The 26,053-nt window shown below is 44.2% G+C and overlaps 1 protein-coding gene across 1 annotated transcript in view; it reads left to right on the top strand.

The window, feature by feature from the left end:
• DOCK2 (dedicator of cytokinesis 2) overlaps nucleotides 1–26,053 on the top strand; it is a 445,944-nt gene that overhangs the window by 236,396 nt on the left and 183,495 nt on the right. The gene's annotated exons all lie outside the window — the stretch shown is intronic.

The raw sequence follows: 26,053 nt of genomic DNA, 5'->3' as shown, positions 1-26,053 counted from the left end.
TGTGAGCAGACAAGGAGCACCTGAAAGGGAAGTGACAATAGTCACCATTGAGAAAACAATTCCTGTGGGCCCACATTTATCTCCAAATTTCAACCTTCTAGCTGAATATTTTTGAGCGAAAGGTCTAGGCACCTTTCTCTGTTCTTCTGGTGAGCCAGGAACCTTGTGGATGCAGGGCCTTGGAACAAAGTACCTTATCTACCTTGATCCTTTCCTCCCTTTGCTCCCAGGCACCATCCAGCCAACTCCTGTCCATCATGAAATTCTAGCTTAAATGTCACTTTCTCAGGGAGCCTTTACACTCACTTCCCCCTTTACTACACTGGCATGCTAGGCCACATCAGGACTTCCACCTTACATTCTCATCACACCCTTCGCAATAGAAATTGCAGCTGTCACCAAATAATCATTTGCATGTGTATTTCCTTACTACACATCTCCTCCACTGTCCTGTAAATTCCAGGAGGGCAGGGGCTGCTGCTGTCTCATTCAGTGCCCTCCTTCTGGCTTCGGGACGGAGGAGGCTTAAAGAGCATTTGTTGAACAAGTGGATGGCAGAATGAAGGGTTGGTCCTTTGGAAGCAAAGGAGAAACTGAGCATGGAGAGATGTAGAAGTCCCAGGGTAGGCTGCAGGGCAACAGGACCTGTGGGTTCTCTTTGCTATGACTACAACCTTTACTGAAGGACAAGATCTTCCCCTGGTATCTTCAGTTTTTTCTTTCCAGGAGATAAATGCACATCAAATTCTCTGAGGAAAGTATACCTTGTAATCATAACAACCACCATTTATTGAACACTTATTTTTACCATGCTGAGGCTTTACCTTCATTAATCATAGCAACTCTCTTGTATTGAGAGCTCACTAACATGACAGGTGCTATTCTAAGTACTCTCCAAATCGTAACTCATTCATTCATCACAAAACTACCCTACAGGGGTGGAGACTATCTTTGTTTCCACGTCTCACTTGAAGGCTTAGAAAGATGAAGAAACTTACCTAAAGACACCCAGCTAGTGATAGAGCCAAAATCTGAATCTAGTCAGTCCAGCCCCAAAACCTGTGCTCTTAGCCCCTATATCCTATTGCTTTTCCAATATTGTATCATCTCATTTAATCCTTGTGATACATTTCTGAGGTGTTATTATCTCCCTTGGAATGATAAGGAAATTGAGGCTCAGAGGGTAAGTATTCAGTAGGCGAGCTGTGGTTTGAACCCAGGTTTTTGTGATTCTCAAATCCATGTTCTTCACCGTGAGGTTATGACCGTCTTTTTTGCGAAATGTTGGCATGTGGACAAGTGATATCGGCGACTTGAGAACAGGATCTAAAGGCCCCTGTAGGTCTAAAGTGATGCAAAAGACTATCCCCTGGTCTTGCTATGGCAAAACCAGAGGGTTTGCTGCAAGTCAGATACCCGCAGCCCTAGGATCAGGTGAGTTCCAGGCCTACCTGGGTGTACAAAGAGATTTTAAAAGAAAATAAAAGTGATAAAATAGTTTACAAGTATTTGAATAACTCTAAGAGAGTATTCTGTCTGCAGCACCTAGCCTTATTTTACAGGTCAAAACCTCTGGCTTCTCTAAATAAAGGGTCCTTTGCTCCCAAAACAGCGTGGTTTCTCCATCCTGCCATTTGGAGTACCTGCTCAGTTTATTGGTACAGCCTACACTTTGTCTCTTTTTCTTCTGCCTCCCAAGAAATTAGATACTACCCATGGTGACTCTGGATTTCCCTGCTCCCAGCTGCCTTGAGAGAGTCCAACTAAAGTGATAGGGGTTGGGGGAAGGTTTGGCAGGTCCTAAAATGTAAATGAGTTGTCAGCTTGTCATCAGCCTCTGCAACTGACTTCTCCTCACATTCTGAGCTTACCTTAGAACTGCATTCAAGCCCTGTCCCCTTAATAGCTAAAGGACTTCATGTTATTGTTGCTTTTGTTTTTTCATCTATAAAATGGGGACACTCAGAATAGACTCATGAGTTGGATGTGAAGTCATTGAAACAATGCATGTGAAGCTCTCAGTCTAGGGGGGGCCAGAAGGTGGTGTAGTGGTTAAGGTGCTGGGCTCCCATATGATCAACTGCAGTTTGAGTCCCAGACCTGGTGGCTTAATTTCTCACTTTCTCTCTCTCTCTGGTGAATTAATATAATAAATAAATAAATAATTCTAAGAAAACCCCTAAAATTCTTGTTCCAGAGCCCAGCATACAGTAAGCAACTTGTATGTGCTTGCTATTATTACAGTTTCTACTGTTTGTTCACCTGTAACAAGGTTGCCCTGTGAATGCCAAGGTGTGGATGTGCATATTTTTGGGGAAAGAGACCATGGCTTTCAGCAATGCTTACGAGACACTCTAAGTCCTAACGATGGAAGAAGCACCATCCAATGCTTTTCCAGAGAAGGTAGGGCCACATTTGGGTTAGAAAATAACCAGAGTTTGGGGAAACTACCTCACACTTGCCTAACCTGTCTGAAAAGCTGGGCTGGTCTCTAAGAGCTGCATATCATGGAACTATTTGGAGAGATGAACTTGCTGGTTCTGGGTTTCATGGTCGCTCTGTACAACAATCTCAAAAAAAGAATTAGTTCTATGATTCAATTACTTTTTATAGGATTTTTAAGTCTGTAAGAATCTAGTAGTCTATGCCCTCATTCCATGACTAAATCTCTGTATTCTCCTCTTCAAGTACTAATTAAGACTGCTTAGATAACTATAGTGATTAAGGGGCTCACTACCTGATCAATATTACTTTTTATTTAATAGTAGCAGATACTTACTAGAAACTTATTATTACCAAGTGCTGTGTTCACACTTGACATTTAATCCTTAAAGAACCTTCTGTATATTATCCCTGTTTTATAAACAGTTGAGATTTGTGAGATTGTCACATGTTTGAAACTATGCAACTTACATCTTTCATGTTTGTACTGCTGAGACTAGATATTTATATGTCTACTTTTGTCTTTGCCTAATTATGCTTTACCTTTTCCTTCTCCTTAATAATTCATTAGTGCTTTATTCTGGAACGTTAACTCACTCACACAGGCTACAATTGTCTGAAGTTTGTTCCATAAGAGCTAATGTCTAGTGAACACTGATTATGTGCTAGGCATTGTGATAGGTGCTTTCTGTTTCACTCTCTTCTTTAAGCTTTGTGACTCTCAAGTGCTATCAGTCTTCGATTTTACCAATGAGGAAATAGAGGCACAGAAGATTAAGTAATTTGCTGTAAGTTGCTCATCTGGTAGGTGATAGAACTGATGTTTGAACCTGAGGACTGAACCTTGTGCACAGGCCTCTAAACACTGGGGTTTCCTTCCTTCTCCGGGACCAGGAAGGACTTATCTTTTTCTCCAAGACCGACAAGCTGTTTTTAAACTCCTCCCAACATTTCTCTTTTGAAAGTCAGTCATTATTCTGGTGTTAGCCCTGCTTTTTCTCTAGCAAATGTATATACCCTTTAGATGTTTCCTTTTAATTATTAAAAACAGTGGGACCAGCAGATGGTGTAGTGGTTACATCACTGGACTCTCATGCAGTCAACCGCAGTTTGAATCCCAGACCCGGCAGCTTGAAACTCATGCCAGGCACATGTGCATGCATGCCCAAAATCCCATGAAGAGAATGGAGAAAGGATTGCAGGTGGCAATCCCTCGGTGGGAGGTGTGATTTCTTGCTTGAAAGTCAGTCATTATTCTGGTGTTAGCCCTGCTTTTTCTCTAGCAAATGTATATACCCTTTAGATGTTTCCTTTTAATTATTAAAAACAGTGGGACCAGCAGATGGTGTAGTGGTTACATCACTGGACTCTCATGCAGTCAACCGCAGTTTGAATCCCAGACCCGGCAGCTTGAAACTCATGCCAGGCACATGTGCATGCATGCCCAAAATCCCATGAAGAGAATGGAGAAAGGATTGCAGGTGGCAATCCCTCGGTGGGAGGTGTGATTTCTTGCTCTCTGTCTCTCCAGCAAGCAAACATGCCCTTAGCAAAACTCAGTCTAAACAAACAAACAAACAAACAAAAGCTCATCTCCTACTTCTAAAGATATCATGTGTTCATTATAAAAATTCAAATAATAAAGATACACAAAAAATGAAAAAAAGAAAAAACACGTGAAATTTCACCAGGCAGAAAGAGCCACCATGCACCAGTGGTTCAGTAAAGTTTATTCTAGGTATATTGCACATATATTACATGCACAAGCAGGTTTACAGATGGAAAACCTTTTTGTTATTAAACAATGTGGAGAAAGTTCCACATTATGGATTTTAGATTTATGTCATTCTTTTAAGTAAGCTAACAGGACTTTATTGTCTAGCATACCATGAGCTATTTAAACAGTATTCTTTTGTGAATATCTAGTTTGTTTGTAAATATTTGGTATTATTAATAATACTGCACATTATATTTTTTGTATGTGAACCTAGCAGCACTTGTCTAATTATCTCCTTGAAATAAATTCCTAGAAGAATAATTAGTAGGCTAAAGTAACCACAAATTTTACATTGATATTATCACTGTGCAACTTTTCTTCAAGAAACTTCTAATAATATGCAATTCCACCATTATGGCAAAGAAAGCTCTTTCTCACTGTACTTGGTCAGTTTATGATGATTTTTTTTCTATCATTGCCAATAAAATGAGAGAGAAAATTGATCTTATTATGAAATTTATTTAAGATTGGGCATTTATTTCCATGTGTTTATTGGTTTTATGCTACATTTGGCATAAGTAAAAACTGAAAAATTCAAAATGAAAATTTGAATAATTAAGCTAATGTGAAAACTCTTGTGTCCTAGACTGGGAAGTTTAAGGAATAAAAAATTTCCCCTTTGAAAAAATGCATAGGAGGACCAGCAGATGGCATGATGGTTATGTCGCTGGACTTCCATATAGTAAACCGTGATTTGAGTCTGGGACCCGGTGGCTTCAAACTCGTGCTGGGCACTTGTGTGTGTGTGTGTATGTGTGTGTGTGTGTGTGTGTCCAAAATCCTGAAAGGAGAATGGAGGAGAAGGGATTGTAGCATGGTCATTCCTCTGGAGGTGACTTCTCGCTTTCTGTCTCTGTCTCTTCAGTGAGTGCACTCACCCTATCACAAAAAATCTGTCTTAAAAAGAATGTATAGAGCCAGTAGATGGCATGGAGATTAAGGTGCTTGTTCACACATGATTGACTATGCAGTTTGGGTCCCAGACCCGGTGCCTTGAAAAATTACACTGGGCACATGTGTGCATGCCCAAAATTAGAGAATGGAGGAAAAGAGATTGTGACATGGCCATCCCTCCTGGGAGGGGAGTGATTTCTCACTTTTTCTCTTTCTCATGTTCTCTTTCTCAGGCAAGCACACATGTCTTATGAAACAAAACAAAACAAAACACAACCCTGTATATTTATGTTCCACCCTTCTGCATTCTATGTCCCCCCACCCCCACCATGGCCTTTGCATATGGGAGGACAGCTAGTTAAAACAAAAAATCCTCAAGATCCTTGAGTCTCACAGGCTCCCAACTGCTCATTAATTGATAGGGAGTTTCCTGGGCTTTGGTGGTTCGGCTTTAATTAATGTCCTGGCCAGAGACCAGAATTGCTCCCCAGAGATTCTCCCAGCAGCCTGCTGCATGCCCACTGGCAGGGAGTCATTGCTGACCTTCAAGACACTTGACTCTATCCTCCCTCGATTTACTGAACACAAACCAAGAGTTTATGTTCCACCTGGGATGGTCCTTATGGAATCAGTGTCCATTCAGGAGATGTAGCAACATTTTGTACTGTCTCAGTAGGTGATCAATTTTAGGCTTTCTCTGAAATAGACTCTTAGTTCTCTTTTCTCACATGTGTTTAGGCAACACAATGGGGGGTTGAGGGTAAAGACTTTAGCTTATGGTCAACCTAGACTAAAATCTTCCACTTTCTTTCTATTGACCCGGGACAATTGACTTGGCATTTTTAAGACCACACAGAGTTGCTGTGAGGATTAAATGAGATCATCTATGTTAAGATGATCAGTACAGTCAATGTTTACTTTCATACAGAACCCAAATAGAGCCCAAGAGATACTTGTGAGTGGGTCTTGATCCCTCTACTTCCCTTGGGAGAATAAACTGTAGGTATATTTGTGGGAGGGACTGTACAGGGAGGATACTCCCAGGAATCCTGCCCATCTCCCTGCCACTCTCACTCTTGTGTACCACTTTGGCGTTGTGCTTGTCTTTCCGTGTTGTGATTATCTGCTGACTTGCAGCCTCTTCAACTGGACTGTGAACTCCTTGAGAGCAGGACTTGGTGATGCTTTACTCAGAACCCCTAGACCTCATTCCCAGCTTGACACAGAGCAAGTCTAAGTGAACTCCTATCAAATAAATAAATTTGATCCCTTGAAATCTAATTTTCCTTAGCTTCTATGGCATGGAGTGGTTGTATAGTTGGCATCGAATAAATATTTGTGTAGCTAATTAATTAAGAGTCAATGAATTAATTTACTTCCAGCTTTCCCTTTCAGGGATGAATTAGTAATAGGTCTCTGGAACAAATGAACTATGTCTGTCCTTTAGTGTATTATGCTTCTTCTCTTTATGACTCAGATTTAATTTGGTTAAACTTTATTGAGAACCTGTCATGATATGGGCACTGCCATAAACATTGTGGAGATCATAAAGAGGAATGAGACGTGAGTGCTATAATAGCAGCACTAAGAAGAGACCTTGCAATGCCAGCCTCACACAGAATCAATTCCTGGGAAGTGGTACAAAGTGTTGTACAAAGTCGAGGATTACTTGGAGGAGAGTATCAGGTTCACTTCATGTATCCAAAACCTGCTTCAAGTATCAGGGTACTTTACATGTTAACTGGGGTTCAGGATTTTTCATTTAGGTCCAGAGTTGGTGGTCGGTAAAGCGCCACATTGTCTCTGTTGCAACTATTCCACTCTGCCATCTTGGCAAGAAAGAAGTCATAGACAAACCACACTGGGACCACGTAAATATATGCACAAGTATTATATGTAAATTAGAAATGGCAATTAAAAAAAAAAAGAGTATCAGCGATTGCCAGGGACTTGACAAGAAGCAGAGAGGAAAGGAAAGAGTAATGAATATGTAGAGAGTTTTAGGGTGGTGATCTACTCTATGATATTATAATGGTGCATTTGTCAAGGTCCATAGAACTGTGAAACACAACGTGGACCTTCATGTAAACTGCGGACTTTGAATCATCAATTGTAGCAAATGTGCCCCACTAAAGTAAGATGTTAAAAGAGCAGGGATTATCTGTTCAATTTTTCTCTAAGTCTAAACCTTCCAAAATATAAAATCTATTTGTTAAAAAAAGAAGTTATAGGCAATATGTAAACAAATGGCTATGCTTGCATACCAATAAAACTTTATTTATAAAACAGGCCACTGAATGGATCTGTCTGGGGGCCATAGTTTGTGAACCCTGCTTTAGGCAGTGGAAAGTTGTGGTTTTCGAGCGGAGGTTCTTGCTTAGGTTTCTGTTTTTGCAGAGAAGGCTCTATTTGCTGACACATTGCCATCTCCTTTCTCCTTCTGTACTGGAGTCAGTAATAATAAACCTTACTATTTATACCACGCTTTACAACTTACAAAGCATTTCCAAATCCTACGTAATCCCTATGAGGAAGACTTAGAGAAGAGGAATCAGAGCCACAGGGTTAGATAATTTTATCTAAGTCCCAGAGGGATAACTGGAGCCTAGCCCCCTGAAGCCAGCCATCAGAGTTCTGGTAGAGACACTGAGTCCCCCTCCAGTTAGTTGGCCAGCCATCTAGCTGTTCCGTGTGTTGGTCACGTGTCCCAGCTGGAAGATGGGGTATGTTGTAAACTCTTTTTCACCTTTGAAGCCCTAGGCAACTATACTGTTCATATGAGGCACGTTGAAAATGACTGCTGATCACTCACCCCTGGGTCTTGTTGCGCTTTACATTAAAGTTTCCAGTCCCTTCTGTTTGTTTTTAGTTAATTGCTTGGTCAGCTCTGTTTGGTAAGTGTTATTGCATACTTATTTAAAATTAAAGAGTTAGTATTTGTGGTCCAAGCCCTCACATGTGTATCCAATTTGAAGATTGCCCCAGCAGCTTCCTCTGTAAGGAAAAAGAAGACCAGTACATTTTTTGGGTCTAACTCTACAATTTTTCCCAAATGGCCAAGAAGCCAGAGGGAACTGGCTTTCTTTTGGCCATCTCTAAGCTTGAATTACTTAGGGGCAGAATCAGGCACCAAAAGGTGAGATTAAGAACCAACTTTACATGGAGTCTAGAAAGAACTTGGGTTTGTACTGACCATGACATCTTTCTGTCATGTTCCCACATGTCATGTTTGACCTCTTTGCACAATTTCTTCTATTTGTACCCAGATCCCCATCATCTCTCATCTGTACTGTCCTAAGAGTGGTCTTCATTTTTGCTTCCTTTGTCACGCATACTCCACACACACAGTGGCCAACTTAATCTTTATCATATGTAATCAGGTCACATTGGGCCCATTTTGTAACTCTCGGAAAGTGTCCCATAACATCTAAGTTAAAATCCAACCTATTCCTGTAATCCACAAGTCTCCACATCATCCAGCCCCTGTCATTTCATCCCTTGTCTGTTTGTTCCTGCTTTCTAGGACCTGGTTCCCCCTGTGCTGGACATGCCAAATTCTTTGTCATCCAGCCTTCGCACATACTGTTCATTTTGTCTTTTGACTATTCTTTCTCCAGATCTGTCTCAGGCTGACTCTTTCTCTCCCATGAAGCCTCTGCTCCAAGGCTACCATTTTGGGAGACCCTCGCTAATCCTCTGCCTACCCTCTGCATCCCTCTGTGCAGTAATGCCCTTGTCACATTAGCTGGTTTATTGTCTGCTCTGCCTCTGTTGATTGATGAACCTCAGTAAATATTTATTGAATGAATGCATAACCGAATGAGTGAATTAATTCTTACAATTAGAGGCATCAGGGAACCATGTAACCTTGTAAGTAGAACTGAGAAGTTAAAAACTTTAGACCTTGGGGAGCAACTCATTCAATGGTTTTCAAGGTTTTTTTTAGCAGTGGAATCATCTTTTCAAACCCAAGCTTATCCACAATTCTAATATTGAAAACAGAATAGAATGGAGCAAAAAGTGAGGGAGTTCAGCGCTCCCCAGTCACTCTGAGCCACACTCTGGAATCCTAGGGCTACAAGCAAGCCCAGCCTAAAAACTGCTCAGACAACCCATCTCCTTTTTTAGACGGCTCTGAGCAGCTCTGTTCTACCTGTAAAAGTCTTAAGAGGAATAAGTTTGCTGGATTGCATCTCAGCCTCCAGCACAATTCCAAACACAGAGTGGAGACTCAGGGAACATTTGCTGAATTGGTGAGGAGATGTTCTAAGTGGCAGAAGTAGAACTAGACACCAAGTCTAGGGCCTCCTGTTGTCCAGCATAGCAATGAGAATGGTGGCTCCATCTGGTTCAGGTTCAGATGCCTCATTTGGAGCCAGACCTATAGAGAAGACAGCTTCCTGCTCCCAGGGTATGGGCAGGCCACTGTTGCTATTTTTGCTACTATTCTAATTGCATTTGTCAAAGAAACCAGGGAAGATATGACTACCATCTCCCTCTACTTCCTCTTCATTTTTATTCTCTTTGTTTTTCCCTCCTCTTCCTTTTTTTAAAAACAAAACAAGTTTCAGACATGCAAAACAGCATAGAGGATGGTCTAGTGAATGTAACAAATAGGATGAAGCCACACCTAGCTCAAGGAATGAAAGTTATAGATTCAGTTGAAGTCATCCTCCTTTCCTGCTCCTCTTCCCTACTCTTCTCTTTTCCTGCCTCTCTCTTCCTCTTCCCTTCTGTTTCTCTAGCATGGCTCTTCCTTATTTTTCTTCCCATATCCTCCCTTCCCTCCCTGTCCTACTCAACTCTTTCTGCCCTGCTACCTCTCTTGCCCTTGTCTTTCCACACCTATCCTTTCTCTGTCTCTCTTCTTTCTCTGTTTCCATTTCTTTTCTTTTTCTTTTTTTTTTCTTGGAGAGGTCTTTGCCATAGGGCGCATGCACTCGCCAGACAGACAGAGAGAGACTGAGAGACAGAAATCGAGAAATCACCCCCAGGGGGGATGGCCACACCGCAATCTCCTCTCCTTCATTCTCCTCTCGGGATCTTAGACACACATGCACACGCGCCTGGTGCGAGTTTTAAGTCACCAGGTCCAGGACGCCAACCACAGTTGACTAATGGGAGTCCAGCGACATAGCCATTATGCTAACTGCTGGTTCCTCCATTTCTTTTTTAAAAGCTTATATATTTATTTCTTCCAAGGGAGAGACAGAGAGAGAGAACACTTTCTACCGGGTGTTCAGGGTTTGATCCACCCCAGCCTCAGCCAGCCCTAACTGTGGGCAGATGTGTGCCTGCTATTCTCAGAGAGGTCTCTAGATACAAAACTGGAACCTTCCCATGTGGACAATCATGCAGAACAGTGAGTTCTGCCACTGCACCACCATCCAGCCCTTCTTGTCCCTTTCTTGTCTCCTCTGGCCCCTCTTAGCTTCTCCTCCCTGCATCTTTAATAAGTGTATTTGGCCAATGACTTATTCCATGCCTGTTCTATGTCAAAGGTGGGGAGTCAACCTTTCTTGGAATTACCGCTCTTGCACATGTTAGAGCACTCACCCTGATGAGACTTTCCTCTGGCCCACACCTTGCTCAGCTATAGGCATTGCTTGCTCTTTCTGCTACTTCTGGAAGGTCATCTCTAGCTTGCTCTCACCAGGAGACAACTTTACTACCACCAGATGCAGCTGGCCAGTTCATCTAGCTCCTTCTTGCAGATAATAGAGCATTGGCTTAATATCATCTCTCTATTTGTCACCATTTGGAATTCTTTGCAGAGCCTTTTCGGATGTTTCCTGATGCATTTCTATTTTACTACATCACTGGAGACATTTCTGAACTTTTTCTTTTAGGTTATACTACTTTGACTTTAAAGAGGTTGATTTATTCTTCCTGGAGCCATACACTGAGGGAGCTGCCTATTCAGACAAATAGAAGCACCTAGAGCCTTTTGGACCTACCATCAGAGAAATAACTCTGTGTGTCAGAAGGGAGGGGGCAGAGATGAGTGGTTATGTCTCACTCCCCTTCTGCATCAGCTCAAATCCAGGAAAGACAAGAATCAGCCAGTCAGTGCTTTGCATTGCTGTAAACTGATCCACAGCATATGGAGTTGGTGCAGGCCACGTCTAAATTATTTTTTGATGTCAAGGTATTAACACTTCCTGCTTCCAGATGGGGGAGGGATTCAGTCCCAGCAGAGGAATAGAGGAAGGGCCTCCTCCATCCCTGCACTGCCTCCTTTGGTTTTGTGTCACTGGGAACTCTGTTTGCTCTTGGTAATCTCAATCTGTAGACTGTCTAGAGCTGTTATGCATAAAATGGAAAAAAGTCTTCCCCTTTCCTGCATAGATCAGTCACATTATTTGGACTGATTAAAATACTAGCACTTGTGATCAAAATAAGAATGACTCCAATGATCTCTTCCATGGCTTCTTTAGCTGAGGCTTTCAAAGCGTTTTCAGATTTATTAGCCTACTTCCACCTCACAACCAGCTTTACCAAGACCAGGCATTATCACTCCCATTTTGCAGATGAGAAAGCTGTGGCAGGGAGGGGAAAGATTTGTCCCAGGTGAATATTGTCTAGAAGGACTAAAACGACTGCAAGACCTTATTAGATCAGGGCATTTTCATGGGGGTTGGAGGAAATCGAGTACCCACGAGAGGCTCCTTGGGTGGGAGGCAGCAGAATCAGCTCATCGCGTGTGCTCAGTGGGACCCCATCCCTGACATAGACGCCCACCGCACACCCCTAGGAATGACTGTCAGGCCCTGGGCTCTGCAGTGCGCTAGTCCCCCTGGTGCTGCAAAGCGTTGGCAGGCAGCTGCAAGGAAGGTTTTCCCGCTTCTGGATCCCTGCCTACACTGCAGAATTTTCACAAGGGGAAGGGAAGAGGGGAAGTTTATGGGCTGATCTAATCACAGATGAACTGAGAACTCAGTGGCAGCAAGCAGTCTGCAGAGGCGCAGGACTTTGGAGCCATTAAAGAGCCCACCCTTCATTTCAGAGACAGTAAACAGTAGGAAATGGCATGCCTGGCATCGTGCACAGCATGGAGTAGGTGCTCAATAAGCAGTGGCCGCCACTGGTTTTACTCTCTTCTGTGATCACCATTATGCATAGGGCCTCAGGTAACACAGAGATCAAACAAAAATCCCAGGATCTGAGAGTCCCTTTGGGGTCTGTGGCAAATGTCAGGTGACATTATGGGCAGAAGTAGTAAAAATGAAGCTTAAAGAGAAAATGCTGCCAGTACCTCCTCTGGCTTTGGTTCTCCATGAGGACTGGTGTCTTCTAGGGGACCAAGAACATCTCTGTTCTTTTCCTTGTCCATTCCCTCTTTGATTCCTTCCCAGTCCTCTCCTGTAGGGATCTCAGATCACTGCTGGAATCAGTGTCCTGTTCTGGGACAAACACTGTCTGTCTGTGCTAGCTGTGAAGCTTCATTTGCCTCCTAAGCAAATTGTGGTCCAGAGAGGACACCTTTAATTGCTTCTCACTCCACAGGTCCGTGGTGTTTGCCTGATGACAAGGGATGTCCTACGACTTGTGGATGTTAGCCAGATCACTCATGTTTAAAAATCCTGTTTCCTTCCTTTTTTTCTTGCAAAGGGAGAGAGTGGGTGGGTGGAGAGACCAAAGCATTCGGTCCCAGCAGCAGCTAGCCTGCACCCAGCCCCAACTATGTCTCACCCTCCAGGGAGAAGACAGAGAAAGGCACTGCACTGGGAAGGCACCTCTCCTGGGAGCCCCCTCACTCCTTGCCACCTGCACTTACAACAGTTTCTCCCATCCCTGACTTGGAGAGCAGCAGTTGGCATTCCTTTTTATTCCATTTACTCATTGGGAGTAATTCCCCACCCCCAAAGCTCTACCAGTACCCCCAGCTTTCCCTAGTCTCCAGCTCTGGTGTCCTGCCATCCCTCCCTATCCCCAGAACAGCCCTAATAGCAGGGTGACATCCCATCTCCTGGAATGGAATACTTCTAATCACGTGGCAGGGTCTTCTTACAAGGAATCATTCGTACGTTCTCACCTAAACTTGCCGCGTGTCCTAGGACAAGTCGCCTCTGATCTGAGCTCAGTTTCCTCTTTGAAAATGAGAATGTTTGGCTTACCTCATTCAGCATCTGGAAAGCGGGTAAAGTAAGGAGCAGCCAGCAGATCTCTTGGCTTCCTTCCTTCCTTCTTTCCTATTTCCTGGCCTGGAGAGTGTACCCTGATCACCCTCAGCCTTGTCTTGCTTGAACAAGGACCTTTATGTGAATGATCTGATCTCAGGCTAGGCCCTGGCTGCCTTCCACAGTCCTTGCTGGGCTGATGATAGGGGTGGCCTGTTTCCCAGTCCCACATCTGAACCTGACTAACTGCATGAGGTACAGGAGTAGGGAGGAGCACCCCAGGCATATGCACAGAGGACGAGGGAGGCAGAAACCATCTCTTCAGGTGGGAGGGGGTCAGAGGTGTGTGCTTTCCCAGAGTTCACATCAGCACTCCTGAGGATAAGGTCCAGAATCTGATGGCTCCAGAATCGCTATGAATGGTTGTCTTCATCTGCAATACCAGGACCCGCAAAACGCACATCGAGTGGCTTAGAGTTGTCTGATAATTTGGGTGGTGGAGTGTGGTGGGCAAGAGTAGTCCATTCTGAAGACAGACTGCCAAGGCTTTGATGCTGGCTCTGCCATTTCTGCCGTGAGGGCAAAGTAATTAACTTCGCTGCACTTCGGTTTCCCCATCTGTAATATGTGGCTAATAGTTTTATTTTAAAAGCTGACAGGAAGGTATATGAGGTGACACACCTGTAAAGCATTCAGAAGAGCTCCTGTCAGATGAAATTTGCTTAATCCGTGCTGGTTCCTAGTATCATTGCTAGCATCATTACTACTGACAGCATAATTATTATTATTATCAACGTGTGAGAATCAACGAAGACTCCTATCACTCACTAATCACCATTCAAACTCATCTGTGAAGCAGGAGTATTTATTTTAATTTTTATTGCCAGAGGCCATGGGTGTTTATGGGAGGGGGGGAAAGTCCTCTGCCCCAATGGGACATTGTCACACTGCAATCCCTTCTCTTCTCTTTCTCCATCCATAGGAATCTGGGGCACATACACATGTGTGCCTGGTATGTTTTTCAAGCCAGGAGTTGGACTGCAGTCAGCTTTGCAGGATAACAGCTCTCCTAACCACTGGGCTACAGGGCCATCCCAAAGCAGGAGTATTTACAATATAACCCCTCCCTTCTGTGTACAATGGCTGTGGGAATTGATTGATAATGTAGAAGGGCATATGGATATATGAGATAGTTTCCAATAAAATGCAGATACCATAAAGCCAGAAACAAGTAGTATATGACAGAAGATAGGAAGTCAAAAAGAGAAACTAGATGGAGCGTATTATGACTTAGTGCTAGGCAGTGTCATTTCATCAACTTGTTTCAGAGCCTAAAAACTTATATACATTTTTTTGCAGATCTAAATTTTGGGGCCTAAGTTCCTAGAGAAATAACTCTGATGAGACTTGGAAAGTATCACAGTAAAAATGGTTGAAAGAATATGGTTCAGTTACCCAGAAAATAGAACAGGGGGAGACATTTGAAGCTCCACTTGAAGACTAGTGGGGAGTGGGGTCATCCTGTAATATTCCCAAAGAGAACTACAACCCCAAAATCGAACACCTCAAGGATGCAAAATGAATTTCAGCTAAAGGCAAAAATTCCCTGAAACTCAAGTAGCTCAGCAATGTCATGCACTGCCCCATGAGGCGTAAACTCCCCGTCCTTGCATGCATTCATCTGGAAGATCATCTTCAGGGCCAATGGGGAAGTGCACTGCAGTGTCAGAGAGAGTGGAAATGAATCCTCCACCCTGGCCACTTCAGTATTCTCCAAATCTATGCACCAAAGAAATAAACGCTCAAAACAAGGCGACTTTTCCTCCCTTGAGTGAGAATGAACAACTTTAACAAAAACTATTTCCTACAAAACTCCCTTGGAAATCAAGAAGCAGGCTGGCTAAAACAACCAAATCACTTTCTAAGTGATTTTTTCTTATGAATAAAAGTAGGAAATAGTGAGGTCAATGACCGTCAGCAGTTTGGGGGAGACATCGCCCTTGTCAGAAGTGACTGTCACCTGCTGCAGTCTTATATATGGCTCCCCCTCATGTGTCTCTGCTGCCATCAGCTCATCCTGAGAGTCTGGCCATGACCAAGGCTGCACGAACAAGTGCAGATCCCAGGGCTCCCAGAGCCCTACCCCAGCTCTCCTCCATCTGGGCACTCATCAGCTGGCTGCCATCATCTCCTTCCTCACAGGGAGCTCTGCTTAGGCAGGGTTATATCTTGCACAGCATCAGATGGACAGTGCCTACGTAGTGCCAGGCCCATAGCAGGAAAGGGTATCATATTAGAAGCATGGGTTCCAGAGAGGTCTGCATGGGTTTGAAATCCAGCTTTGTCACTAGTTCTGTCACCTTGGTCAAGATCTTTTCAGTTCTATGTGGTTGACCCCATAGCACAGCAGTAAAGCACTGTGTGTGGAAAGTTGGATCCTACATGGCCAACCATGGTTCAAATCCTGGTCCCACCAGCTTGAAAAACACACTGGGAATGTGTGTGTGCACATGCCAAGATCCTGATAGGATGGAGAAATGGAGAAAAAAGGAAGGCAGTGTGACCAGGCACCATAGGGAGTTGCTATCTCTCTCTGGAGAGCGCATGCACTCTCTGGCAATTACAAAGGGAAAAAAGGATTCTTCAACTCTTTGAGTCAGTTTGTTTACCTGTAAAAAGGGATGAATAGGCACACCCTCTGCATGCCCACACAGGATTGCAGTATGAATTAATGTGATTTAATATAGTATCTGTCTGATTTAGTGTATCGGGAGACTGTAAACTATTTCTACTAAGGATTATATAGTAAATATTGGGTCATCAGAAAAGTCATGATGTATTTTTCTGTTTTCCTATGCAAAAATGCATCACGACTTTTCTGATGACCCAATATTTGCAGCTTTGATAGCCACATGGTCTCTGTCTCGCCCCTACTCTGGTGGGAAGAAAGCACCTGTGGGCAGTAAGTAAATGAATGAGCATGGCTTTATTCCAACAAAACTGTATTTACCCAAACAGGTAGCAGGCAAGATTTGATCTGTGAGACATAGTTTGCTGGTTTCTATATGAAACAGCAAGTCAGAGAACCAGATGGAAAACTTAAGCAACCATAGACACTAGAGAGAAGAAGCAAAAGGTGATAGAAGGGTGGTATCAATAGTAGCACTTATTGCTTAAGTACTCAATCCACGTAGGATAGGTCTGGGTTCAAATCTGGTTTGGGCGAATGGTGTATGCTCTCTGAGCCTTGGTTTTCTAATATATAAAATGCAAGATGGCAAGTAAGTGGGACCTGTCTCAAGTGGCTAATGTATTAATAGAGGCATGAGACATGGTAGAGACATTCAGTAAGTACTTAAAGAATGGTAGCATTGAGGATGATGACAACAAAGCGACTATTAGAGTGAATCAAACTAAATTGAACCACAGGCTCCACTTGCCTTGAGAATACCCAGACTACATGGCTCATTAGATAGAGAGCTTTAGACCCTGAGCATATCTGGCACCCTGCTTTGAGTCTGTTATTTCACTCTGTAAAATGGGGCCGGCACACAGTCTTTCTCAGTATAGTTGACTGTATCAACCACAGGGGAAGAGCCTGCCTACCACCTACCTCGAAATAAGATGCCAAGTCAGCACCAAAATCAATGACCACAGTCCCCATGTCAGAAACGAGGCTTGGCTTTTCTGTCCTGCCTGTCCTCTTCAAGTGTCTCTGAAAATAGCAGGGCCAAAAGATCAGCACTAAAGAATACGAATGTCCATCTTGGACTGTGCAAACTGCTTGGAGACTTGGGTTTGGAGCAGGTCTGGGTAGGTCCTTGGCTTTGGATTGCTTTTGTTTGATGCGAGTGTTCTGGAAACGGACCTCTCTGCATACCACATTTTGTTTGGAGACGATATTGCTGTCAAAGGTGAGGCTCACAATGTTTATTCCCACTCCTTGTTGACGCAGGAAGGCTGCCTAACAAATGGGTTTCCTTGGTGTTCATATTGTACTTTCTTTCTTTGCTTTTTATTCTTCCCTTTGACTCCAGAACTTTTAATTCTTACCTTCTGTGTCTCAGGTTTTCAGAATCTTTTTTTTTTCTCTTACAGCCCTAATTGAAGATATCAAGTACCTCTGCCTAATCACACACTTATTAGTATTGCCTTTCAATTATGCCACATCTCTCTCCAAAGATTCTCTCAAAATGTCCTATTTTGGGGACCAGCAGTTAGAGTAATGGCTATGTCGCTGGACTCCCACGTAGTCGACCGCGGTTCGAGTCCCGGACCCAGTGGCTTAAACTCACGCTGGGTATGTGTGCGTGCGTGCCCAAGATCCCGAGAGGAGAATGGAGGAGAAGGGATTGCGGCGTGGCCATCCCCCCTGGGGGGTTATTTCTCGCTTTCTGTCTCTCTGTCTCTGTCTATCTGGCGAGTGCACGCGCCCTATAGCAAAAACCTCTCAAAAAAAAAAAAAAGTCCTATTTTTCCCTCATCAGGATCCCCAACACTAGAAACCACAAATCTCTTTTCCTTTCCCTTTCTCGCTCCTCTCTTCCTTCTTTACTTTTCCCCCTTCTTTGCTTTTGATGTGTTTTTACCAGGCATCCACCAGGTGCCAAATGTTTTGTTGGACATCAACACCACCTTTGTGTTCTCAAGTCTAAAAAGGAGATGGGTAAATAATAGGCACTTTGGTATGAGGTAAGAGGCAAGTTCTAGTAAGGCCAGGCTACCGTAGAAATCCACTGTTGGGGCCTCTTAGCTGTTGGCACAGTAACAACAACAACAAGCTTCCTGGTGGAAGGAACACTTGAAGGAGGATGAGGAGGAGTTCAAGTCAGTGAAGAAGGAGGCGTCAGGTTTAAGGGCGCGACTAGTAGAGATAAGGAGGTAAAAGTTGTTCCTTCCACATGAACTGTGTTACTGTGTGAGCAATCTCAGAGGGAGCCTGACTGGCAAGAGGCAAGGCACGAAGGGGTGTGTAGGCCAGCAGGACTTCTGGAGCCACTTTCTCCTACTTAGAGCTGTACATTAGGTAAGCTGTACATTCGTGAAGCAAGCCGAAATGCAAAGCTTCTTTGCTCTTGGATGTAATTATGTCAAGAATGTTGTCTCCTTGGTCCACTGCTACTAATTAAAAGCTTTGATTAGCAGTATTACGTGCCTTTAATGAATAAAGTGATAAAATAAGCTAATTATGACTTACTATGCAGCATTCATCACCCACTATCTTTTAATACACAAAGTCTATGGGGAAAAGGATAGCCCTTGGTATTAAAAACCAAAACAAAACAAACCTAAAAAAATATTTTCACCTATTACCATGATGCAGAGAAAACCTGTTCTGGAATCAAATTTTAAAAACAATGATAAAGAGTAGCTAGCAAAGAATCAATTAAACGTTCATCATAGGTCTAACACTGTGGCTTGCCTTGAGAAACAACTGAAATAACCCATTTGTAGACTCAGTTATGGGTAGGAGAGGTCAATGTTAAGGGAATAAACACAGATGTAATATAAAATTAACTAAGTGCCATGACAAAGAATGGGATCCTATGGGGGAGTAATAAAAGGGACCTAATTTATATTGTGGGAAAGGGAAGTACATTCTAAGGAAGTCTGGAGGGATGAAGAACCCCTCGTGGGCACGAGGAGAGCGAGTCCAGCAATAGAACACCGTGCACACTGGTTCAGAGGCAGAAGGGAACAAGATCTCTGTAACAGCTAAAGAAAGACCTGTGTGCCATCCCCCCTGGGGGGGTGATTTCTCGCTTCCTGTCTCTCTGTCTCTCTCTGTCTGTCTGGCAAGCGCACGTGCCCTATAGCAAAAACCTCTCCAAAAAAAGAAAAAAAGAAAGAAAAGAAAAAGAAAGGCCTGTGTGGCTGGATCCCTGAGAGCAGGACAGAGTTGGCCCTGAAGAGTTAGGAAGAAGACGATATTGGTCCCGAAGGATACATTAAGTCTTTTGGTTGATTCTGAAAACAGAATGACTTCAAGAGGTATGAGAAGGAGTGTGTGTGTGTGTGTGTGTGTGAAAGAGAGAGAGAAAGAGAGAGCACATTTGTGATTTTCTGGTTGTATTGAGAGAAATGGATTGGACAGGGACAAAGCAGAAAGAGGATGACTAACTGAAGAGACTGTTACACCACAGAAATGGTGGCAATTTGTTGAGGTGGTAATAATGAAGATGGTGAGAATTGGATAATTAAAACTATTGGGTCGTTGGAAAAGTCATGGTGCATTTTTGCATAGAAAAACATAGAAAAGTGCATCATGACTTTTCTGATGACCCAATATTTTCGGTAAACTTGGTATTATTCAGGGTGGTGAAAAGGAGGGAAGATGTAGAGAAAATAAATTAATTTGAGTTGAGTGGACTTGACTTAGAGAGCAACATTCTGAGTTATCTAAACTGATAGCGTCACATAGGATGTGTCAGGGCCATAGGGAAGGATTTTCTAGGCCTTCTCAGCCATGTGCTATTATGGGACCACCATGTTTATTTACATCTTTTGTAGAAGGCACTCTTCCCTCCTCTGTGTGGCCAACTTTGGAAGAGCATGTGGTGTGGGGAACAGTGATGTCCTTTCAGGAGACACAATGACAACAAACGTCACTAAGCACTTACTATGTACAAGGCTGTGAATGAGTTCATTTGATCTTCACAAATCTGTGAACCCCCTTTAAGGAAGCTGAGGCATAGAGAAGTTAAGTAACTTTGTTAGGATCCCACAGCAGTAAATAGTGCAGCAGAGGTTTGAACCTAGGACCTTATACTCCAGAGCTCCTACACTTGGTTACCATATGATTCTGTAGCATGAAGCCACTAAAGTCTGATAGAGTAGCTTTGCAGGGGTGAGATCTTAAACTGGGTTGAAAAAAATTAAAAATTGAGTTTCAACTGCTCTCTAGGCTGCATGCTCCTGAAGTTCCATGAGCGATTTGAGAGCTGAGGTTCAGATGTGATGTTAAGTGTTCTACACACTGAAGAGTTCTCCTCCTACTCCTGTATTCCTTCCCCAAATCCGGGGCACCTTTGATCTCCAGAACTGGGGTGGGTACCAGCATGCAGCAGTGAGCACAGACATTCCCCAAGACCTCACAGGGTAGTGTGGGAGTCATGAAAGTATTCAGGCTGGTAAATACCCCCGACAAGGAAGTCAGGCACCCCAGGCACCCGTGGAGCAGCAGGTGTGCAACCTTGGTATGAGTGTGCTGAGCTATCAGGGCACTGAGCGTGGGCATGGATGGTCAGCTGAAGGACATGGGGCTGAGAGTGAGGAGAAGGATGAAGAGAAACATTTTCAGAAGCGCTAGAAAAAGAAGTCTCCAAGTCTGAAGATAAGAGAAAGCAGGGCTCGGTTAAGGAGAAACAGTGATTCAGATTCGCTGCAGGGCAGAAGGTGTACAGAGCAGGGAGAGAAAAGGAGTATAGACAAGGTGAGCAGGAGCTGGGCTGTCTGTTCTGGGCTTCCCTCAGGACAGTGGGAGGCTCCCAAGAGGTTTTGGGGAAGAAGAAGGTAGCATGTTCTCTGAGGCAGTCTGGAACCCGAGCTACTTGCCTCCTCTGTGTCATTTCCCTCTGTCTGTGGAATTTCTACCAGTGCAGTCAAGCCCATCTCCAAGGTCTCATTTCTGGGCAGCTTTCATTTAAGGGGAGTCATGGGGAAAGATGTAGGTGGGTGGGGAGAGCCTGCAGGAGTGAGGCGGTTAGGGACTGGCAGAGACCATGGGCCTTTAGAATGCTGGCACTCGGAGTCCCATCAGCACACCCTTTCTCTTTCACATGGAGGCTTCCCAATTGATTTTTCCCCCAGTGAGATCTCCCCATCACTTAAATGGACAGTGACAGTCTGAGGAGACTGGGGGTGGCTGCAGCTCACCGAGCATTAATAGCTTTAGCTGCGTCGGAATTTCCATCAGTAACACGGCATGGAGCTAATTTGTAGGTTTATTAATCCCCAAATCACTCCTAATAAAGACCCAGCTCCACGTGTGTGCCTGCACAGAGAACCACGGCCGTTCCGCAACCGCCCCTCAACCGGAAGAAACAGTTCAGTGTGAGGGGAGGAAACAGTGCCTGGAACTGAGAGACCCGAGTTTGAACCCCCAGGTTTGAACCCCAGCTCTTCCCAGCCATGTGCTCTTGAGCAACAATTGAACCTCCCTGAGCCTCAGTTACTCACTTGGAAAATGAAGCCAGAAGCCATCGCTCTGTCACTGGGCTGTTGCCAGGGGGAAATGAGGCCACGGGAGTGCTCAGTAAATATGAGGTGCAGTGGGCTCGGTGAGGGGGGTTTACTCAGATGCTTTCACGGCAACTTCAGTGAGCAACGTGGACTGGGGACAAGATTGGCAGAGTGAAGTGGCACAAAGGGGGCATTTGCCCCTCAGCAGCGCCCCCGCGGTCGAACAAAACCCAGCCCACAATTGTTAGAGCCAACAATTTTGTGAACGAGCCAGATCTTAGTGTTAAACCTCTGGACTGTAATGTCGGTAACTGATTTAGCATTTTTAGACACATCTGAACACTGCCCCTTTGCAACGTTGTGGTTTTCTTTTCTGCAAGAAGTGATTTAAAACCTGGTCCGAAACGTAAATAGCCTAAGGTTGCCAGTCACACAGTACATTTGGAGATGACAGTCTGTAGTAAGCTGGAAGTGATTACTCACCCCCTCCTTCCCGGGTAATACAACTCACCCCTCGGGTCCTGTGTACGGAGCCAGGATCAAGCTAAAACAGAGGGCTGGGAATGGGGGTGCCAGGGACTGGACAGATGAGCTGTGTTATATCTGAGATGGAATCCCCAGGGGCTTTTCAGGAAAATGGCAGCCCAGCCGTGTGTGCTGGGCTCACCTCGGCCGCACTGTGCTCCCCTGTCTTGTTCAGATGGGAACAGAGCAGCATGAGGGTGCTCTGGGGCAGAAGAGCAGCCAGGGGTCTGCGCATTTGCAGAGTCGAACTGATTTCCTAAAATCAACTTTCCTGAACCGGACAATTCCAAAATGTCTGCTATTCCATTTTACCCATAAATGTTTTCTCTTCTTCAAGGTTTGCTATCTCAGCAGGTGTTGGATGGTAGGAGTAGATATGATATAATTGAAAATGAAATAAGAAGACATATTACTCAACACTGAGAATTACTGAACAATCCCAAATTTGACATGCTTTTTATTCACTCATTCAATAAATCTGTAGTAAGTAACTACCCCATGCCAGGCACTGTTCAGGAGGCCTCCAACAGTCCAAAGTTCTGAGGTTAAATACAGACCTTGCTGCTTGCTAAAGGAGCCTGTTTTCTCATACGTAAAATGCATATGATAATAATACTAACTCACAATTATGCAAGAGATTACTTAGGCTGTGTATACATGACCAGCATTCAATAACTATGAGACACCAAGTGACCATTTACCTCCATCATGGAACTTATATCATCCATTAGGGTTGGTATTGTCTGTCATCCCCACTTCTTTTTTTTTTGAAGAGGTTTTTGCTATTAGGGCGCATGTGCTCGCCAGACAGACAGAGAGAGACAGAGAGACAGAAAGAGAGAAATCACCCCCCTGGGGGGGATGGCCACACCTCAATCCTTTCTTCTCCATTCTCCTCTTGGGATCTTGGGCACGCACGCACACGCGCCCGGCATGAGTTTAAGCCACCGGGTCTGGAACTCGAACCGCGGTCGATGACATGGGAGTCCAGCGACATAGCCATTACGCTAACTGCTGGCCCCTGTCATCCCCACTTCTGACAGAGGAGGTGACCATGTGTCACAGTGATGCATTAATTTGTCATGGACCTAAGCAAGTGTCAGGGCTGGGGTTGACCAGTGCCCTGAGACATGGTCTTCCTCACAAGTCACTGACAGGGATGAACTGTTCTGGACTCCTCATTTTATCATCAGAAAGAATTGAGGAGCAGTCCTAAGTTTAAGCTTGGTAAGGACCACTGGGATTCAGGGCTCGAAGCAGCAGGACTGCCATCCCGCTCCCTCCTGCCAGCCTTGTGCACAGGGTCTTGCTCCTGGTGCCGATAAAGCAAATTCACCAGCCGTGTGTGCTGGGCTCACCTCGGCCGCACTGTGCTCCCCTGTCTTGTTCAGATGGGAACAGAGCAGCATGAGGGTGCTCTGGGGCAGAAGAGCAGCCAGGGGTCTGCGCATTTGCAGAGTCGAACTGATTTCCTAAAATCAACTTTCCTGAACCGGACAATTCCAAAATGTCTGCTATTCCATTTTACCCATAAATGTTTTCTCTTCTTCAAGGTTTGCTATCTCAGCAGGTGTTGGATGGTAGGAGTAGATATGATATAATTGAAAATGAAATAAGAAGACATATTACTCAACACTGAGAATTACTGAACAATCCCAAATTTGACATGCTTTTTATTCACTCATTCAATAAATCTGTAGTAAGTAACTACCCCATGCCAGGCACTGTTCAGGAGGCCTCCAACAGTCCAAAGTTCTGAGGTTAAATACAGACCTTGCTGCTTGCTAAAGGAGCCTGTTTTCTCATACGTAAAATGCATATGATAATAATACTAACTCACAATTATGCAAGAGATTACTTAGGCTGTGTATACATGACCAGCATTCAATAACTATGAGACACCAAGTGACCATTTACCTCCATCATGGAACTTATATCATCCATTAGGGTTGGTATTGTCTGTCATCCCCACTTCTTTTTTTTTTGAAGAGGTTTTTGCTATTAGGGCGCATGTGCTCGCCAGACAGACAGAGAGAGACAGAGAGACAGAAAGAGAGAAATCACCCCCCTGGGGGGGATGGCCACACCTCAATCCTTTCTTCTCCATTCTCCTCTTGGGATCTTGGGCACGCACGCACACGCGCCCGGCATGAGTTTAAGCCACCGGGTCTGGAACTCGAACCGCGGTCGATGACATGGGAGTCCAGCGACATAGCCATTACGCTAACTGCTGGCCCCTGTCATCCCCACTTCTGACAGAGGAGGTGACCATGTGTCACAGTGATGCATTAATTTGTCATGGACCTAAGCAAGTGTCAGGGCTGGGGTTGACCAGTGCCCTGAGACATGGTCTTCCTCACAAGTCACTGACAGGGATGAACTGTTCTGGACTCCTCATTTTATCATCAGAAAGAATTGAGGAGCAGTCCTAAGTTTAAGCTTGGTAAGGACCACTGGGATTCAGGGCTCGAAGCAGCAGGACTGCCATCCCGCTCCCTCCTGCCAGCCTTGTGCACAGGGTCTTGCTCCTGGTGCCGATAAAGCAAATTCATGTACCGGGAAATCCTGCCATTCAATAAATGTTCCCTGAGTCCTTTTCTACTGAGTGAGGCTCTTTCCTGGTGACTGGGAAAACAGAACTGAGCAGAGAAGAGTCCTTCCCTCATTGAGGTTACAGTCTGTCACAATCCTGCAGATGGAAAGAGGCTTTAGAGGTAATGTAAAGGGGAGGTTTTAGAAACCTTAATGTAATGAAGCCAAAGATGTGTCAGAAATGCATTTGGGACCCACCTCTGATGGCTGTTGAGGTCTTTTGGTCAATGATAAAATGGCTTTTTGCTCATCGACTTTGCATTGGTTTACCCCCATTCTTGGAGCCACTAAAGATAAATTGAGGTGCCTAGGTCACATCAACAAGCCCAGTCTCACAAGGTCCTGCTCTCATCTGGAGGCAGTAAGAGGACATTTCTAGAAGAGAACTCTTAGGAAGATTCTGGCCAGTCCAACGTCTCTGTTTACTCTCCCTTTGGAGTAAGTGCCTGATAATTGGGTCCATGGAGAGAAGCAGCTAGAGCCAGGGACTTGCTTGCTTGGAACACTTTAGAAAGTCAAAGTAGTTAATGATAATAGTAACTACCACTTACTGAAGACTAGTTGCCAGACATTGTGGTAAATGCTTTACATGCATTGTCTAATTTATCCTCAAAGACAACCCAATACAACTAAATTATCTCTTTTACAAACTAGAAATTTAAGGCTCAAAGAGGTCAAATACTTGCTCAAGGTCACACAGCTGGAAAACGGCAAAAGAGGAAATGAACCAGGCCAGACTTTCTCCAAAACAGTGTGGTTCTCACCCAGGGTCAATTTTTACCCCTGCCACCATCCCCAAAGAACATTTTGGAAAGACTACAGACATTTTTGGTTATCACAGCTAGGGGAGGGATATTTCTTGCATGTAGTGAGTACAGGTCAGGGGTTTTCTGAAACATCCTACAGGGTGCAGGACAGTTCCCTACAATTAAGAAGTATCCAGTCCAAAATGCCAATAGAGCCATGGTTAAGAAACTGCTTAGAACCCTAGTGCTTTCCATTCCCCTGTTCCTGCAAGTAAACATCTCTCTTGCACATACTTTTTACTGAAGCATTTTGCATTTTATAAAATATTTCCTGTTTCTTTTGAAGTGTCACATTTCTGTCCTTGCTTGCTCTAGAACCTATGATGGAATGATGCAAATCAAGCCATTCCCAGGGAAAGCTTTCAATGAGCTGCAGAACAAGGAAATCCCCAATGGGTTTCGCAGCCCCATTTAGCTGAGGTTCAAGTCCACTAATGCCAGAAAGGAACTCATTAGAGTCTAGTAGTCTACAGGATGACTGTTAATAGTTTCACCTTTAATTTAAGCTAGGCTTTATTTTTATAGCTGGTCCTTTGGTAGCAACTAGATTTAGTAGAACGTTTTTAACAGCTAGGGTGAATCAATAAAGCTCAGAAGCACATGCGATTCTTGTGCAATTTGCAAATCTAATTTTGACTCCACGTACGTAAATGGATACTCATGTATGCTCTAGGAATGTGCTACCCTCTGCTCCATGTTTTAAAGCGAGTCCCAAA

Source organism: Tupaia chinensis, unplaced genomic scaffold (assembly GCF_000334495.1).
Source record: "Tupaia chinensis unplaced genomic scaffold, TupChi_1.0 Scaffold000234_1, whole genome shotgun sequence".
In the NCBI taxonomy this organism is placed as follows: domain Eukaryota; kingdom Metazoa; phylum Chordata; class Mammalia; order Scandentia; family Tupaiidae; genus Tupaia; species Tupaia belangeri.
This window is presented reverse-complemented; position numbering and strand designations above follow the sequence as displayed.